This window comes from Mustela nivalis, assembly GCF_964662115.1.
Source record: "Mustela nivalis genome assembly, chromosome: 7".
NCBI lineage: Eukaryota > Metazoa > Chordata > Mammalia > Carnivora > Mustelidae > Mustela > Mustela nivalis.
In genome coordinates, this window is record NC_139026.1 from 12739249 (window position 1) to 12757132 (window position 17884).

Consider the following 17884-nt stretch of genomic DNA (forward strand, 5'->3'; position numbering starts at 1 on the left):
CTAGCAAGTCCGTTGCTGAAGGTTTTACTCTTTGCTGGCCATGGGGCCTGACATCCAAGATTGAATGGCGTGGCTCTGGAGCCAGATTGTCTCGGACTGAATTCCACACCCTCTGCTTAGCTGTGTGACCTTGGGCAAGTTCCTTGACCTCTCTGTTTATCTGTGAAATGAAGATCTCAACAGTCTGTACCTCTCAGTTGTATGAATGAATCCATCCATGTGAAGCACTGAGATTATTGCCTGGCGTGTTAAAGGCTCAGTAAACTTTCATGGATGATGATGATGATGATGGAGGAGAAGAGCAGAGAATCAGTTCTAGTCCCTGAGCAGTTTGGTGTGCTAGATAGTTTAGTATTCCTGGTTTACAGACAGAGAAACTGAGGCACAGAGAGGGCCATTTCCTGGCTCAGGTTGCACAGCCAGTAAGCTGCTGGGGTCGAATGTGGACCTAGAGGAGCCTCCTGCAGGCTTTCCAGTGAATGGGGTTATTGAATCCACTAAGGTTTAAATATATCTCACCCCCCCACCCCCCGCCACATTGCTCCAGGAAACAACAGGGTAGATGCTATTTATTTTATGATCAGTTTTGAGTGAATCGCCTCATGTCAGCTGCTCCATTGCCTTGGTGTTTGCATTGTGTCTTGAGACCTTTGTGGATCAGTTCTAAGGTCTGATCGGACTAGAGGCTTACCTTTGCTCGCCTCGGTGGACATGCCCACGAGAGAGGAGACGCCTTGGCGTGGAAAAGATGGTTGCCGCGTACTCTTAGACACGAAGGCCCGCCGTCCCATCCGTGACTGAGCGGGTGTTGCCCAGGCTGGCTGGACCCTTCTGGCCTTCAGTCCCTTGTGGGGCTCGGGATGGGCACTGACTCTAGGAAAGGACCCAGTCGGCTGGGAAAGAGGAGGTTTTTTGGGTTGTCAGAGGTGGGGTGGCATGGGGCCGTCTGTGGAAAGAAGGTACCACGTTCTCATTGATGTTCCCTGAGGCGAGAAAGGAGGGAGGGAGGAGGAGAGAAAACGCAGTAGGGGTGCGGGGGGAGGGGGGAGGGGACGAGCGGGGGTGGGGGTGGAGGCTCAGGAGGAGGAGGTGAAATCAGTAGCTGTATTTGGGTTTTTGTGCCTGGAGGAGGGCAGGACAAGCCCGGAGTGGGAGGCAGATGCCAGCCTGGTGGGGGCGGACAGGGCGGAGGGATGTGAGGTGGGGGCGGGGGCTGCAGAGCAGGGATCCCACAATGTTTAGTGCCCAGATAGACTGCAGGCCCCCGATGGGGTGCTGCTGGGTGGCAGACTGGCCCACCATTGGGCATGTGGGTGGTGAGTGGCCCAGCCTCCCGACGCCCACTCCAGTGCCTCCTGACTTGTGCTGCGTCGCAGGGCGGAGGGAGGGGAGGCGGGGGGGCTGCTCTTGGGCTGGGCCCTGTGGGTTGCCCACCTGCTGCAGAGTTTCCGAGAAACCACCCCAGCCCGGGACCCCGCCCTCCGTGCGGGGAGGGGAGCAGGGCCCCGCGCCCCACCCCGCATCTTTCAGCAGAGTCTACACAGATAAACTCCGCGGTGTGTCTCATTAGTCCAGGAACAGCTTGAGCTAATCGAGGCGTGCCTCTGCTGTGCGCTGCTCATGCCAGGGGGGTTAAAAAAAGAAATACTCACGCCGATCCAAGGGCTTTTTGTGGCAGTGCAGAAATAATAAACCCAAACACAGAGGCGAGCTCTTTCAGGAGTGAGGTGGGTGCCCGATCGGGGTCTGATTCTGCTGGCTTCTGTCGGGCCCCCGGAGAGCCGAGCTGTCCCAGGCGGCCCGTTCTGCATCCCCTCCGCAGCGGCAGGCCTCTCTCCTCCAGGCCAGAGGTGAGTGGGCATGTTTCCTGGTGGAAGGATCCAATTTTAGTGTTTGTTGGCCCGGCGAGGTCCGTTCCGTGGGCCTCTCCCGCGGGTCTGCCCTTCCCGCCCGTGTGCTCCAGGAAGACCAGCTCCCAGCACCGGCCTAACGCCTGCTCCTTACACACCGGCCCTGAGAACTTGTTCCCCAGACGTGGACGTAAGCGGCCCGGCCCGGGCTTGGGCACAGCTCGGTGGTGATGACGGCCACAGGGAAGGAGAAGCAAAGTTGCTCGTTTGCCCTGGGCACCGCGTTCACATTCTTTGGCGGTGAAGACTGTTTGTAACAGGCATGGGGAGCGCGGACTGTGTGTCCGTTTCTCGCCCCACTTTCCTCTCTAAAAGGGATGGCTTTGTGGGGTTGTGCTGGGGTGAGAGTAGGGGATTAGGCAAGTTCATATAGGAAGTGCACCTGATCTTGGAACCACTGTGCTTGCTCCTTTAAAGGGGCACGTCGGAACCTTCATCCTTACTGCCAAGCCATGCGCTGCATGGTGACCGTGCCCACCTGCTGTGTGTGGAGGGACTCGGCAGTGGCCAAGTAGCTGGCTGAAGTGTTGGTGATGGGACGCATCTCTCTTCTGGATCCTTCTTCCTTGGCTCCCGGAATCCCACTCCCCACGTTGCTCTCCCCTCCCCTGTTCCTAGTACTGTCTTCTCCTCATGTGTTGATAAAGAATACAGTAATCTGTTTTTCTGTGAACAAATGAGGACTAGTTTAGCTGAGTTAACCTAGTTACCATCACTAGTTGTCTGTTAACTTGAGTTCTGCAAGGCTCTGACTCCCCCCAAAACCCTTTTTTTTTTTCTCCAAAGGTGAACAATTCATTCTGTTCCCTCCGCTGGAGATGAGTGATCATGAAAATTGAACATTGCTAAATGTGCGCCAATGTGGTTCGTGCAGTGAGAAAAATCTGTTTCAGGGAAAAGTTGAGAGGAAAAAAAGGAGTGGGGGAGGGAGGAAAGAGATCTGTGTGCGTGGGGATGGGAGCTGTTTGGGTGGGCCTTAAAATAAGCAAGAAGCTGAAATTGAAGATGCAGTTCAGACGTCCCCTGTTCTGGAGCCCATGCTGTGCACCTGGCAAGTTTAGGTACCTCCACTCCGTCCTCCTGTCACACCTCTGCCGTGTCCTTGCTAGGCTGGAGCTGTGACTTTTGCACTCCTGTGGCCTGACACCAGGCTGGCACATAGTAGGCACTCAGTAAACATTCATGGAAATGACGGAGTACATAGAGGCTTTGTAAGTGTGGAGCTTTATTTCACCTTCCCTGCTTAGTACTGGAGATGCCCTAATTGCTTTTTTTCCTGTTTTCTGTTGCCCATATGGACCTGGGTCAGTTTTAACTGCTAAAATGAACTAATTTGAATTTAATTTGAATTAATGGGATGTAGGCAAGCCCCTGCTCATTTAATTAATTTGTTTGTGTCATCAAATAAGCGTTTTGAGAGCCCCTAAGTGCAGTGCATTCTCTTTGGCAGGTGGAATACAAACTTGAGACAGAAGCCAAGGATGTGGGCTTTAAAACCGGACCACCCAAGTCCCAAGTCCTGATTAGAGGCTCCCTCCTGGCGTCAGGGGTTTATAGTGGATAAGAGCCCTATTTCCGGGTTTGAGCCTGAATCCCAACTCCACCACTTACATGCTGTGTGACCTCAGGCAAATTACTTAACCTTTCTGTGCCTCCCTCTCTTTAAAATGGGAGGACTTTATGGGGTTGTGGTGGGCTTTGCAGGGACCACGCAGGTTATTATGTGTGAAGCACTTAGTGCCAGGTTGGTCGTTGTTACCAGTATTATTTGCTATCAGTGCAGCCTTGGTGCCCTCATGTGTAAAGCTTGGCTGTCTTCGTACCCACATGTTCATGGAATTGTGCTGAGGATCGTATGGGTCACCCATGGCTGCTGTGCCAAACGCCACATACGGGACAGTTGGAAAGAAGAGACCTCTGGAAGCTGGGATTCTGAAGTCAAGGTGTATCAGCAGGGCCACGTCCCCTCCCAAACCCGTCAGAGGACCCTTCTCTCCTCCTCCTGGCTTTTGGTGGTCGCCAGCCATCTTTGGTGGCCCCTGGCTTGTGGACACCTCACCCCTGTCCCCGGGGATCATGGGCGTTTTTTCAATCTGTCTTCACGTGGTCCTCTCATAAGGATACCGGTCGTTACCGGATTCAAGGACCCACCCTATTCCCCGTATGACCTCATCTTAATTTAATTATATCTGCCATGACTCTATTTCCAAATAAGGTTACATTCTGAGTTGCTGGGGCTTAGACTTCCACATATCCATTCAGCCCGTAACAAGGATGGAATGAGTGACTTCAGAGAAGCGTTGGGCACAGAACCTAGAACAAAACCGTGCCGGCAGGTGTAAGCTGTGCCTGTTATTACCGTTACCGTTTCATCATTAACACTGTGACACTTTGCCGGCTGGCCATGAGGGGGTTCTCTGAATGTCTTTGAGCCTCATGTTTTAACTGTTGGTTGAAATACAAGGCTTCCCGTGTATTAACTGTGAATGGTGGGGCCCATCATACAGGGCCAGCCAGCCTTGACCTCACTGACCTGCGTTGTGTCTCTGAGATGGGAGAAAGTAGGACCACTTCCTGGAGGGGACCCCGTCTTCTGATGACATGAGGCCAAGTGCGTGGGTGGCCCATGCTTACTGTCTTTCCTTTGTGGTAGGGGCTTAATAACCCACTGAAGACCAACCCCAGCGCGTGCCACTGCGCAGACCAGGGAAGGCTCCTCTTTCCTTTCCTGTGGGCTCAGGAAGACTCAAAGGCATGTCCAGACATTAGCCAGCTTGGATTTTCCAAACCCCACCTCCCCCACCCCGGTTCCTTTTGCAGATAGAATGGAAAAAAAAAAAATTTTTTTTTTTTTTTCACTTGGGAGCCGAACAGATTTGCTACAGAGAAGTCTAGATATCTATGGAAACAGTCCTAATTTTAGCCTTGCCACACTTAATGCCAACTCGGAGAGTGCTGTCTTGGGTCAGCGCCCAGAGAACGGGGAAGGTGAGCAGGCCTGGAAGGGTCAGGACAAGCACGAAATAGCCAACTGACAAGCGAAAAATGGGGGACTGCTGCTGAAGTCTCGGGGTCAGAGAGGGCCCGGCTCCAAGGGCAAAATGGGTCTGGGGAAAGGACTTTGAGAGAGGCACAAGTGTCATGAATGAGTATTTGGAACCAAGGTTTCTCCTTCCCCTCCCCCTCCCGCTTTCCCTGTCCATATTCTCATTTCCAGCAAGTCCAAGAGCCTTACTCCACTTCCCCACCTCTGGAATCAGCCACTGCCGCCCTGAATTCCCACCATCTTCTTTAATTCTCCTGAAGCACATCTCGGGACCCATTTCATTCGGAGGTTTGGGCCTCTGTTTGTTTTTTAGCCCCTCCTCAAGCTCAGTCACGGTCACTGTCACGTCGGTATGCTGAGCCCGCCACGGGGTTGACACGCAGAAAATGTGAAACGCGTGGAATTAGACGTGACTAATGGTCGCTGGTGGCCCAAACCAGGGCCTGGGCAGCCTGGAAAAGGACACTGGGTGAATGAGCATAAAAGAGTATACAGAGAGCCCTTTGATGGGAAGAATCCACATGCATGGGTCTGGAAATGTCCCGTCATTCTATGAAGGACATGCTGGGGAACACACAGTCATGGGGCCCTGCTTGGGGTGCTGGGTGTTCAGTGCGATGGGGTGAGGGCAGAAATGGACAGAGGTCGTTGCAGGCCACGTAGAGGACATCGCTTCCCTGTGTCAGCCCCGTCCTCCTGGCCAGCTCATCTCCTAGCAGAAATCACTGTAGAATATCAAACACAGCCAGACCCACAGACATCATCCAGTCCTGAGTGTTCTGAAGTGTGACAGTCAAGGCAGGCGTTGCCACAGGAATGCTTGGTCGATCATTTTCATGCATCCGTCAGCCGTGTGTACTGAGCGTCCCACATCTGCCGTTTCTCAGGGGTTCCTGCTCAGGGTGAGGCCAGTCACTGCAGCTCTCTCTGGTGGACACACGGATGGCGGGGTGGTGTTCCCGCACGCCTGTGGATGTGTGAGACCCGTCATAAGCAAATGTCCTGTTGTCAACATCTGGAAGTAAGGCTGGTACAGGTGCAAGGCGTCGCCGACGTGAACGCCTGTCCTGTGTTTCCAAATACCTCGTGTTCTTTTCATCAGGCTGAAAAGCAGCGTGATTGGGGTGAAATAGGGAAGGTCACGGGCAAGAGAGAGCGCGGATCCAGTTCACCCTCCTCTTGGGAGTGAGAAGGAGGTGGTCGAGGCATGGGTTGACTGACTCACCCTGCTAGAGTCAGCACGGGGGGCTGAGACCACATCTCCCGATGTCCACCAATCTTGACATGCTAGGCAGAATGTAAACTAGTTCCTCCTGAATCCTGGCGCACTTTACTTAAGTTATCTCATTGAATCCCACCAACAACACCGTGTAGCAAACGGTATTTCTCCTCACTGTGCAACCCTGGGGGAGGCTGAGACCTCAGGACTCGAAGTAACATGCTGAGGCCCACCCTTCGGGTAGGACGTGGGTCCAGTGACTCAACACAGCCCCCTTCCGTGACAGTTTGGCAGTGTCAGGGAGCTGCAAACCTACCAAAATGAGCTTTTGGGTTTTGCAGATAGAAGCACAGGCAGAGATACGGTGCCACTTGCCCATATCCCATTTCGTTGGGAAAGCTCTGCCGGGGGAGTAGTGGACCTGGGGTCAGCATGCTGGCTGCTCAGGTCTGCAGGTGAGTCCGAGGGCTGGACAGGAGTTGGCGGGGCAATGGGAGGCCTCCCTCTTGGGTGGCTGTTTGTCGAGCACCAGCGAAAGGTTGTTTGCCTGGTGGGAGAGATGGGTGGGAGAGGTGGGTGTGGGCTCCCTGATTGGTTCTTTCCCCCCTGGGTACGACGACGGAGGGGAGTAAGCAGGCCCAGCTGGCAGGGTGAGTCAGAGCAGAGCCCAGAATAGAAGCCAGAGGGCACGCATGTGAAGGCCGTCTCTATCCCAGTTATTTGGGTTTTAAGATTCCTGTTAAAGATGATTAAGCTTCTATGCATAACAGTTTGTACACTGCTTTGGGATCATTTATTAGTGTCACCTGGCAACCGCTCTCTAAGTTGGCCACACCCACCAGAGGGTAATTAAGTGGGTCACCCAGGGCCCAGCTTACTCTTTGTGCAGTTCTTTAAAAGATTTATTTTAGACAGAGAGGAAGAAAAAGACAGCGCGCTCGGTGGGAAGGGGCAGAGGGAGAGGAAGAGAGAGAATCCCAAGCAGACTTCCTGCTGAGCGTGGAGCCCAAATCAGGGCTTGATCTTGTGACCCAGAGATCATGACTTGAGCTGAAACCAAGAGTCAGACGCGCAGCTGACTGCACCCTGTAGGCACCCATTATTTGTGCATTATTGAGCCTTCTCCAAACTCATTGATCCAACCACTGCGCGAGCCACCCATCCAACCCCTCCACCCACCCACCCACCCATTCATTCCCCCCCATCTGGCCATGTCCATCCATCCATCCATCCATCCATACAAAGAGCACCTTTATTAGGTACCCCTTTGGGGGTAACTTTATACCTGGCAGCATTCTCTCCTCATTGCTGGGAGCTATTGTTATGTGGTAAAATGGAGATCTTGGTCTTCCTGTTTGTATCAGGATAATAGATCCTCTGTTTGTCAAGACCCTGCACTCTAGGAGGGCAGGGCCTTTGCTCGTTTCTATGTCTCTAGTGCCTATCAGAATGCCCGGCACATAGTAGGCGCTTTGTGAACATTTGTTGAAAAAACAAAGAATGAATGGACCAAGTGCTTTATGTCATTTTCTTTTCTTTTCTTTTCTTTTTTTTTTTAATTCTCCCAGTAACCCACCTTGCAGCACACCTGTGTCTGTCTCCTCTTATAGGGGACTGGCTGGCGAGTACTTACCTTTCTCGTGAGCATTATTATAAGCACTTGCGTAGCAGAGAACCATCATCAGTGAATAATGGCGCTGCTATTAGCCCCGTTTCACAGGTGAGGAAGGGAGGCGCGAAGATGGTAAGTAACTTGCCCAAGGTCACCCACACCCTCTCGCTTCAGGCCTTTTTTCCTTCCCTGTATACCAGGGTGATCCGGTAGAACTTTGCAGGTGGCAAAATGCTCCGTGTCTACGCTGTCCAGGACAGTGGCCACCAGCCACAGGTAGTTAGTTACCAGGTACCTGACATGCGTTAAGTGTGACTGAGAGCCTGAATGTTGGGTCTGACTTCATTTCAGTTCATTCCGCGCAGCCAGCGACGACCACATCAGACAGCACCGTTCCTTCCTGTGCGATCGGTACGTGTTAAAACGGTTCGCCTTAACTGTTAGGTGCTGCGATTTGTCAGATGCTTTACGACTCAAAGTGATTTCAGTTAATCCTTGCCGCCACAAATGAACTCACGAAGGTCAGATGTTAAGTACTTCCTCCCCTCTCTTCCCTGCAGGATTTTACAGCAAGAAAGTGCTGTCGCTGGATTCTGCCCCAGGGAGAACTCTGCTGACCCCTGCGTTTTAAATGATCTCCCCTTTGCCTTCCTGTTTTCCACGGAGATCGCCACCAAAAACAAACGATGTCTCATTGTTCTCTGTGGTTTTTAACCCCAGACACCACGCTACCCTCCTCCTCGCTTGGGAACGGGGTCAGCCCCTATGCAGACTGGCGAGCTCCCTGTTCCCACCAAATGACTCATTTAGGTCGAAAACATTTATTTACCTGAAGTACGGTTGTGTCTTTGTCACTCAGAGGAAAAGCAAGATGGGAGTATTCCTTGCCAGGATGTTCTGTAGTGAAAACAAACAGACCAAACCAAACCTACTTCTTGGTGTCCTGGTGATATTTCTAGGTCGGGCTGTGAAGGAGAGAAAAAAAACTCGAGCTGTAGCAGTCTGGAGTCCTGCTGGGGGCAGGAGGCAGGTGCAGCCGTGGGCTGTGTGACAAGGGATGTGGCCCGCTCCTTCTCTGCCTGAGGATGGGTCAGAGAGGGCTCTGTGTCAGGGCGGGGTGGCAGGCGTCACTGAATTGTGGCCCCCAGAGGTCATCTTCCCTGGTGATGAAGATTCGTCTGAGTGTGTTGTGCATGGTGGGCTGGGGCAGTCTTCTATGCCTGTGGCCCGTCCAGAAGCTGTGAACCAACCCTAAGGCAGAACTGGCGTGGAAGTGATGGGGAGAGACACACGGGAAGAGAGTGAGAGACAGGCCCGAAGGATGAGAACACCTCAGGACCACAGTCCAAGTACAGCGAGTGGTTGTGAAGTCGAGGGCACAGGCCGGCAGTGAGTGCTCTGGGTTCTGAGAAGTGGGATCAGGAGAAAGGTGGCATCTGGGGAAAGTGTTCTGAGGGCTTCCACTGACCAGTTATTTACTTTTATTATTTTAAAAATATTTTATTCATTTGTCATAGAAAGAGAGCACAAGCAGCGGGAGGTAGAGAGAGAAGCAGGCTCCCCGCTGAGCAGAGAACCTGATGCGGGGCTCGATCCCAGGACCCTGAGATTATGACCTGAGCTCAAGGCAGCGGCTTCACCGACTGAGCCATGCAGGTGCCCCTGGTCTTGAGCACTTAAATCTGCATTCATCTTGCTGCTGCCCCGAGGCAGCCACACAGCCTCCCAGGCCATCCCCATCTCTGTCCGTTCAACTGTCCATCCGCTCACACACACCTGAGTCTCCTCTCTGGGACTGGGGACAGTGCGGCGAACAAGGCCTCGTCCGTATCCTTGAGGAGGTCGCAGTCCTGTTGGGAGACACATACGTGAGCCTGTGTTTCTTTCTTTAGTTTTGTGTGTGTGTGTGTGTGTGTGTGTGTTTTAAGACTTTATTTACTTATATATTTGACAGAGACAGAGCGCAAACAGGCAGAGCGGGAGGCAGAGGGACTGGGAGAAGCAGGCTCCCCACCAAGCAGGGAGCCCGACTAGGGGCTGGATCCCAGGACCCCAGGACCATGGCCTGAGTCGAAGGCAGATGCTCAAACAACTGAGCCACCTGGGTGCCCCCTGAAGCAATTAAAGGAAGTATTGGGAGCTCTGGGTTCCGAGGCCAAGTGCACCTCATCCACATAGTTTTCTCCAGGGAAACAGAGCAATGCTGGTTTCTCCACTTCTCTTGTCTTCGTCATACACATACGTACTTACTGGCGTTGGGGATGTTTGATGTGTACTCCGTGTCACTCTTTACTGCATCTTTATTGTAACCTCCCCGAAAATAGGGGCCTCCCTGGGACCCAGCTCAAGTGTAGGCCCTGCTGGGGACTCCAGGATTATGGAAGCCCCTTACAACTGGAAGGGACCTTAATGACCTTAATGGCCCTTGGTGACTTGAAGGGCCATTCCCAGCTCTCTCTTTCTTTGCCTTTCTTGGGTAAGGCCCTCCAAGGTTCTGTTATGAACTGTTGCCATGTCCAAAAAGGGAAGCCCCACCTCTCCCTGAGGACAAGGGTTTGTTCACTGAAGCTCACCGTACGTACCTCCTTACACATCTCTGTTCCCTAGAAACACAGGAAGGATGAGTTTTGCTGGATTAACACGTGTGGGATGTGCCATATTTACTTTGCATTCAGGTAAAACAGGAACGTAGGCATGCCAGACCATGTGTCTGGTCAGACAGAACTCCAGGTTGCTTTTGGTGTCTTTAGTGAAGGAACCACAGTTTACAAACTTTGGGGAAAAAAGCACTCTGACCCCTGCTTCCCGCTTATTTCTAATAAAGTTCACTTGAGCCTAGAAAGAGTCTGAGGTCTGGCCTGGAATTTTAGAAATGGAGCCGGCATCGTCCAGGCTTTGTGAGGGAAGCCACAGCCCGCCCTCCCATCAGGAGGCAGGAGGCTGTCCGGCGCCAGAGGAAAGAACGCCGCTGCCCTCGTGGGAGTGAACTTTGCATCAAGGACTTAATTCATGTTGTTTTATTTGAATCGTCTCAGGAATCTAGCGAGCCTGGATTAATTTCCTCTTACAAATGAGGGGACTCTGGAAGCCCAGGGAAGCCCGGTTTGGACTTACAAGCTTCAGACCTGTAAGCTAATACATTGGTCTTAAGCGCCCCAACCCCAGGTGTTTCCCAGCGATGACCTGCCCAAGGTCAAGCAGCTGCCAAGGGGTAGATCTGGGACTTGAACCACAATCTGTTGGCTCCCCCGTGTTCCACAGTGCAGCACGGAGAGGTGGGGACACTGCGTTCCCTGCTGAGGCCCGGTGGGGAGGGAGAACACTTTCTGGATCTCAGTTACACAATCTGGGGTAGCTCTGTTGATTTCTGTGCCTCAGTTTTCTCATCTGCGAAATAGGTTATTAATACTAGTAGTAAGGATTAGATGAGATTATTCAGGTGAAGCCTGGCACGTCGTAAGACCTCAGTGCACGTGAGTGCCAACAGATAGGTAGCTATAATAGCAACTTTAGTGATCGTTCCAGTTTTGACAGTTTTTACTTCAAGGGGTGCCTGGAGGGCTCCATCGGTTAAGCGCCTGCCTTCGGCTCCGGTCATGATCCCCGTGTCCTGGGATCGAGTTCCGCGTCGGGCTCCCTGCTCAGTGGGGAGCCTGCTTCTCTCTCTGCTCCTTCTGTCCCACTCATACTCTCTCTTTTTCTCTCTCTCAAATAAGTTAAGTCTTTAAAAAAAATTTTTCTAGTAGCAGTTTTGACCATTGTGTTCCTGGACTGCCCCTTTGTTAGTAGAGTCGTCCTTGTCCTTTTTTTTTTTTTTTTAAACGAGGGAAGACTTGGCTCTTCTGTTAAGAACATTCACAACTTTGAGCCCATGTGGGACATCATGGTAGTCACGGGACACCGTGGGACATGGTAGTGGGACATGTGGCAGAGCCGGCTCTCCTGGGCTCTCCTGGGACCCCCATGTCTGCCTGGCACTCAGTTTCATCTCCCACAGTCCCGGTGTCTGTGCTTCTGGAAGCTCCGGCGTCAGTGAGCTTGTAATCTCATTGCAGCGGAGTCCCAGACTCCACACTGGGGAAGTGCAAAGTCAGTACAGAGTGCGGTGTGATTCAGGTCCTGGCTGTCAGCCTTTCCGTGGGAAGATCCCGTGTTGTTCATGGCACGGTTCGGATGTCGCCACCCCAGAGAAGCCTTCCCTGATAACATAGGCCGTCCACCTCCCAGGTGGCGTGAGCGGACTCTTCGACTGCTCCCTTGGCAGTTGGTGTGAGCTGTGATCTGTTGTAGCAATTTCTGTTTTGTGTTCTTAGGGGGGTTGTGTGTCTGAGCTCCCACTTGCGCTGGGAGCTCTCAAGGATGGGACACTGTCTGTGTTAGGAACTTCCGCGTGTCATCCACATCCCGGCCCGTGTTCTGGGGACAGAGACCTGTCCTTCCCTGCTCTCACCCTTAGGCAGGACCTTCTGGGGCTCCTTCTGGGAGAAGAGGGGTGAGCCGAAGTCATGTGCCTACTTGGCTACAGCAGTGATTTGTTCAGGAGCCTGTGGGGAGGAGAGGTCCCGCCAAGTGTGAGGAGAGGTGTCTGCGAACTCCTCACGGCCAGGCTGGCAATGTGTCGTTCCGCAGGTGAGGAGTCAGGCTCGGCCACGTTAATCACGTGTCCGAGGTCCCACTGCTGGGATTCACGTCCAGGTCTGGCTTGTTTTATGGCTGCAAATAGCTGGTCCTGGTTTCTTTTGTTGTCGTGTTGTGGGGCAAATGGGAGCGTGTGTGCAGGTGGGTATCCGTGCTTGTGGGGGTCATCGAGCAAAACCGCAAGTCTTGGCTTCTTTTGCAGGGCAGGTGGTTGTGAAGGCTGGCATCCTTTGCCCGCCAGGGGAACTGAGGTACTTTCCCTTCAACGTGGGGCTTTGGGGAGACCAGCAGGGCGGGGCTGTGCTTACTGGCCTTTTTCTTGGCGTCCAGATGGGACTAGGAGGAGGAGACAGAGGAGACAGGACAGGAGGCTGAGGTAGAGGCTGCGTGGGCAGTGCCTCCTCCTTGCACACTCAGACTGAGCAGGCTTAGCCTCCCTACCCCCCGGGATTCTAGGACGAAGGAAGTAGATGTATCATATCCGCTGTCGCAGCATTTGGCGGGATGGACTGGCCAGCCGGCTGGTGGGTTCGGCGAGGCTCCGTGTGCAAGCACTCTGTGTGTGCTGGGTGCTTCCTTAAATACTTCCCACACATTGTTCCCGGAGCTGTTCCCTCTGAGCTCTGGTGCTGCTGCTGCCCACCCTATAGGTGAGGACCAGAGAGGTCTGGTGACTTTTCCCGGGCCACACATGCTGCGACTAGAGGGACCAGTTTCACGGCAGGACATTCGGACTCTGGGGTTCCTGACGGGTGTGACTTCTGCTCCGGGCACCTCACTTGTCCGGGTCACAGCTTTAAAAATTACTTTTAAGTTTTTATGATGATACAGTACCCATAACATAAAATGGACCCTCTTAACCACTGAAAATGTACAGTTTAAGTCATGGGGATACATCTGCATCGTTGTATGACCGGTCCCAGGACTGTCACCTCCAGAAACTGGAACTCTGTACCCATCGAGCAGCAGGTCCCCCTTCTCCTGTCTGCCTGTCCTAGCTGCCACCGTTCCACCCGCTGTCCCCACAAACCTGACTGTTCTCGGTACCTCTTCTGAGTAGGATTCCGTACCACTTGTCCTATTGTGTCTGGCTTCTTTTGTTGGCATGATGTCCTCAGAGGTCATCGGGTTGTAGCGTTCCTTTAGACCGAGTGATGGTCTGTTGCGTGTCTGTATCCCATTCCGTTTTTCTGTTGGTCCACCAGTTAGGTGGATTGCTCTCACCTTTTGACTACGTTTTGTTGTTTTTAATCTATCAGACCAAGGTCACACTGCTGGCTTTAAACCCAGGTTTCTCTCTGGTACTGGACTTCTGACTTCTTTTTACTTCTAAGCTCTATGAGTTAAAAAGAATTTTGATACACGAGGGAATGACATTTTTTGTAAAGGGGCCAGTGAAGAAGGTTCTAGAAATGTTGGCCGAGGCTCTTCAAGGCTTCTCCTGGGATCTTGCTGCTGGTTCTGACGGCTTCTTTTCTACTTGAGCTTCTGCCGGGGCTTAGGAAGGTGGTTCTGAGAAGTCCCAGGAAAAGTGTAAGGGAGGTCATGGGCCGGAAGAGAAGAGGGTGATTTCTGGCTCTGCCTCCTCAGACACACCTGGGATCGTCCCTCCACTACCCTGGGTTCAGTTAGTTATTTCTAGAAAGATGCTCTGGATGACCTCAAATATCAAGTACCTGGAGGTTTCAAGTGCTGTTGACGTCTGGCCCTGTCTGCACTACTATTCAAAAAACACATTCACGTGTCTTTTAGTAAGTCTCAGATGGGTCCTGGGCCATAGAGATGGCCTGGGGCCCTTTCTCTGAGTCCCCACTCAGACAACACTTCTTTCAGAAGCCTCGTGGGGACCCAGTTATATTCCCAGAAGCCAGAGGAAGGATTTTTTTTTCTGTTCTGTGTCCATCATCTCCCCAAAGTGTAGTTCCGACTTCCAGTTTGTTGGGTCCTGTGAAGCTCTAGTTTCAGGTTATGTGAAGACTATCTTGAGATGCCATTCTGAAATTACTAAGGACAGGAATATAATCATATAATATATGATTTTCATGACCTAGGTCTGCCAGAGCAGCTCCCTTGAAAGTCCGAGTTTTTTCCCTCAAGCCCAGGGCCTGAAAATGGGTAGCACAGCCATGGGCTCTATAGTAAGCAGGCAGGCTCTCCTGTGGCGGAAGCCGCCGGTGCTGTCCTATCCCCTCTGTCGTCAGTTTCAACCTAAAATAAGCATTTTGGGGGCGCCTGTGTGGCTCAGTCGTTAAGCCACTGCCTTCGGCTCAGGTCATGATCCCAGGGTCCTGGGATCGAGCCCCACATCGGGCTCCCTGCTTGACGGGAGGCCTGCTTCTCTCTCTCCCACTCCCCCTGCTTGTGTTCCCCACCCCCCCACCCCCTGTCAAATAAATAAAAAATTTCTTAAAGAAAACATAAAATAAGTGTTTTGTTTTACTGGGAGAGCACTAGTCACTACCTGTTCCTGTTTCTGAATCAACAGCCAGAAGAAAGGTTTAAATAAGTATTTTCTTAGCATCTTCCCTGGGAAACGAACCACAGCTGGATTCTTAACTTAGCTTTACTCAGGCCAGTTGTGTGTCCACGGGGAATGTTGATTGCACACATCTATTGAACTCTAGCCTTTCGGGGGCTGTTTGAGTATCAGAAGCTCATAGTGGATTTTCTCCTGCCCCTGAGGAGAGTCTGTTTCTGTTTCCAGTGTAGAGCCACGAAGGCATGTGGGCAATGAGCGCTGCTCCCAGAGGTGGCCAGGCTCCCTCTGCCCCGCAAACTTTGACTTGAGGTGCTGTTTTAGCCTTTTCTGCTCGCTCTTGGTAAAACAAATAGGAAGAAAAAGAGAAAGATAACGACAGGCTATTCCCACAGCTCACCTTAGGGGAAGGGGTCTTGTCTGTTTTTGAGAATCTACATTCAGAAACAAAATCAGAGCCGTGGCCATTTGTGGAGCACCTGTCGTGTGCCAGGTAAGACGTGGAGTATTTTCAAAGCAGTTTGATTAAATCCTTTGCAAATTGCCGTTTTGCAGCTGCCTGATCCGTGTTTAAGTGACTTGCCCACTGTGTCACACGGCTGTAAGTGGAAGGGCTGGCAGCTCAGCCCACGCCTCCTCTGAGTTCTGGGGGGGCTCTGTTCTGGTTTTCCCACCGCAGAAGACTTCCTCCCAGTGACCCCAGAATGACTCTGAGCCCCAGCTCCGGAGGGATTCTGCCTCTGTGTCTTGCTCTCTTTTGCCGACGGTCAGTAGATTGCTTTCTTACTCCTAGTTGCTGAGAGACCTCAGAGGCTTTGTTTGAGCCTCGTAATTTCATCTCCAGTGAGGCCCTGAGAGAGGAGGAGCTGCTGAGACCCCCGACGCAGTTAGTTCCTTCAGGAGAAGTTCTTGGTTCCCTTCCCTGTGGAGAGGCGTGTAGCTGGGTGGGGAACATTTCTAGAGGAACACGACCCCCCAAGAGCTGTGACAGCCATGAATCTCCACTAACTCTGGTTGCACTCTGCATATGGAACATTCTAGAATTCCTGTAGTTCAAGTCTGGCATGGGGTTCTTTTCTATTGCTCCCCCTTACAGCCCCCTCATCCCCTCTCCCAGCCCTGCTTTGTCCTTGCTTCTCAAACCAGGTCATTCCTTGTGCACACCCAATGGCTGGGTCCCTGGGAGGCCACCAGTGAGCTGTCGGGAGGCAGAAGGTGCTTCTCAGAGGGCTGAGGCTGAACCCTCTCACTCATCACCTATTACTTGTGTCCTCTTAGCCTTTCTTGCCTCAGTTTCCTCATCTTGGGGTGAGTAGCACCCTGTGGTATTGCTGCTAAGACTCAGTGAGCAAAGCTGTTGAGAGCAGGTGTGGTGGTTTAGTCACTGTTGTTCTACAGGGCGAGTGCCCAGTACATTTCTATTGAAGGACAGAAGGAGTAAGGAGTGTCTCTCTAAACTCATTTCCCCCACCTTGAAAAACGGTGGTGTTGATAATGGTGGTTCCCAAGTGGAGGCTGCTTATCAGAAGTTCCTCGGGGGCCTTTCCTATAAGCCCCACTCCTGAAATTCTGACTCATGACGTCTTGGCCGGAGCTTGGCAGGTGCATTCTGCAAACAAGCGTTCCTGGTGACTCTCACGTGCAGTCGTGGTTAGGAAGGAGGGGGCTCGCTGGCCACTCGGGTCTCTCACCTGCTTCTGCATTGGAAAGGTAAGGGACAAGCTATCCGGGGCTTTTCGGGGTTCTTTCAGCCCCCTACCTCCCACCCATCCTTCAAGACCCAGTTTCAGGGTCACCTCCAGAAAGACTCCCCTATCCTCCTTGGATTGAAAGTACCGCTCTCTGTTCGGCACCCCGTGGTCCTGCTCCTGGGCGTCTGTAAGGCCACCACCAGCTGGAATGAGGTCTGTCTTCTTTATGAGGCTGTAGGCTCATGGAGGGCAGAGTCTTACTTGATTCAACATGCTGCCACCCCCCGGCCCCAACACCTTCCCCAGCCTCTTGGATCGAGTTGGTACATCATATATATTTAAATGTGTTACCAATACATACATGAATTTTTCAAAAGCTAATTTCTCCGGTTTTACACGCATAAGTTATAACCCTCTCCCCCCAAGATTCCTTCTGTTCTTACTCAGACCAGTAACAAAGGACATCTTTGTTAGATTGGCCTTTTTTCTTTAAATAAACCAGGGACATTTAGGGGGAAAAAGCGATATTCTTCCTTTGTAATTAGCTGTGATGATTAGACTATCTTTTCCAGTATGTTTTATTTTTACTCTCCTGGAATTTATCAAGTGGCCTCTTTTTCATGAAGGTTACCCTTCAACGGAGCAAGGGAGCTTGATTAGAGCACTGGGGGATTTACTTTGTGTTTTTTAAAAAATAAGGAGCGTGGCAGAGAAGGCTGATGTGAGCCAGTGGGTGAAAGGGCGGCCCTTCAGCGATAAAAAGGGATTTTCATGCTGAGAAACAGAAGCCCATGCTCCCAGGACAGGATTTCCCCCCCCCCCCCCAACAACTGCTCAAGTAATTAATGGTCACTTTTATTTTTGGATTTGTTTTATATGTGGCAAAGCTTCCTGACCAATCCTCACGGCCTGTCATCTGTGCCAAGGGCAAGTTCCTTTTTTTTTTTTTTAAGCACATTAATAATAGTGTTCATCATCTCTGACTTTCTGTTAGCTGTTTGAGTGTGAGGTTTGTTTTATTACATTTTTTGGGGATACAAATGGATTTCAGAGTCCATTGCACCGTGCCTTGGTAAACTACTTAATGCCTAAGAGGCAACTTAATTTTCTTGTCCAGTGGGGCGGGGCTGTGTGTGCAGCTGGTCACTGTCCTTGCCTGTCCAGTGGGGGCTCAGCTGGGGATATGCTGAGAGCAGTTTCATTTCACACTTGCTTCCTCTTGTCCACAGCTGAGCCAAGAGCTATTCTTCGGCAGGGGGCGGGAGGGGGCAGTGTGCGTAGGGGGGTGGGCG

General features: G+C 52.0%; 1 protein-coding gene across 4 annotated transcripts in view; it reads left to right on the top strand.

Annotated features, from left to right (window-relative positions):
- Positions 1-17884, top strand: part of LARGE1 (LARGE xylosyl- and glucuronyltransferase 1) — a 524894-nt gene that overhangs the window by 41721 nt on the left and 465289 nt on the right. The window contains exon 1 of one of the 4 annotated variants that reach the window (XM_082740544.1): positions 1713-1850. The exons of the other annotated variants lie outside the window; for them this stretch is intronic. The gene's annotated coding sequence lies outside the window, so the exon portion shown is untranslated. Of the gene's footprint in view, positions 1-1712; positions 1851-17884 lie in introns of those variants that run through there. 4 annotated transcript variants of the gene reach the window in all.